The sequence below is a fragment of the Vigna radiata genome, chromosome 2 (genome assembly GCF_000741045.1).
Source record: "Vigna radiata var. radiata cultivar VC1973A chromosome 2, Vradiata_ver6, whole genome shotgun sequence".
NCBI classification, from domain to species: Eukaryota; Viridiplantae; Streptophyta; class Magnoliopsida; order Fabales; family Fabaceae; genus Vigna; species Vigna radiata.
The window spans coordinates 16983706-16984796 of NC_028352.1; the positions used below are offsets into that span (position 1 = coordinate 16983706).

The window sequence follows — 1091 nt, forward strand, 5'->3', positions numbered from 1 at the left end:
AGAGAAATATACAACCATATATACGTATATAAGTACATATACGCATATTTATATAAAAAAAAGTGAATAGTAAATAGATAAAAGAATATAGTTAAGTTTAATTGTAAATATTAATTGTTTCAATTTTTAGAATATAAAAATACGTTTTCTTAGCTGAAGCTAATGTTATCTCCAATTTAATGTCAGATGGAAATAATTATTAACGTATGAACTATTATCTCAAATATCCTAAATTAGTAACAATATTCTGAACTTAATAAATCAGCATTATAATTAGATTTATTTTTTCTTGACGCATGATATTTAAGAAATAGCATATTTAAATTAGAATAAAATAATTTGTTTAAAAGTGCTTAACTTGAATTATGATTTGACATTGAAAGTTCATAAGATTAAAATATATTGTATATATGATATGTCATTATAAGGGGATGTAGCTCAGATGGTAGAGCGCTCGCTTAGCATGCGAGAGGTACGGGGATCGATACCCCGCATCTCCATTTTTTGTCTGTTATTTAATAAATTATAATATACAAATTTTACTCTTATGGTTAAAATTAATTTAAAATAAAATATAACTATCTAATATTTTATTTTAATTATTAATTTTATTATAATAGTAAAATATAATTATAAATATTTAGTTATTATTATTTAAAAATATATAATAAAATGAATTAATTAAATATCTATATTTATATATAAAGAAATTTTCGTTTTTTGGGGTTTATATTTTTTTTAAAAAATTTTATAAGTGTCATTTTTTAAAATTAAGTTATTAAAAATTATCTACAAAATAAATAAAAATTATCTACAATTAAATTTTAATTACGTTTACTTTTATATAATTTAATTATTTTTTATCATAAAAAATTAATACACATCTAGGTAGTACATACGTTTTCACTATATTTTTAATATTAATTATTAAATATTAAATTAGTTTAATTTATAAGATGTTAAAATTCAAATTACTCATTTATGATTATGATATTATTTATTATATTATAAATTTGAAATAAATATTTTATAAGATAGTGTGTCTTAGTTTTTTTTATCAATGTATTATGATAGATATTTGTGTTCGTATA

At 17.8% G+C, this 1091-nt stretch overlaps 1 non-coding gene across 1 annotated transcript; it reads left to right on the plus strand.

Annotated features, from left to right (window-relative positions):
- The first annotated feature begins 427 nt into the window (after nucleotides 1–427).
- TRNAA-AGC lies at nucleotides 428–500 on the plus strand. Its single transcript has one exon. It is a non-coding gene; the product is annotated as a tRNA-Ala (tRNA).
- Nucleotides 501–1091: the final 591 nt, after the last annotated feature.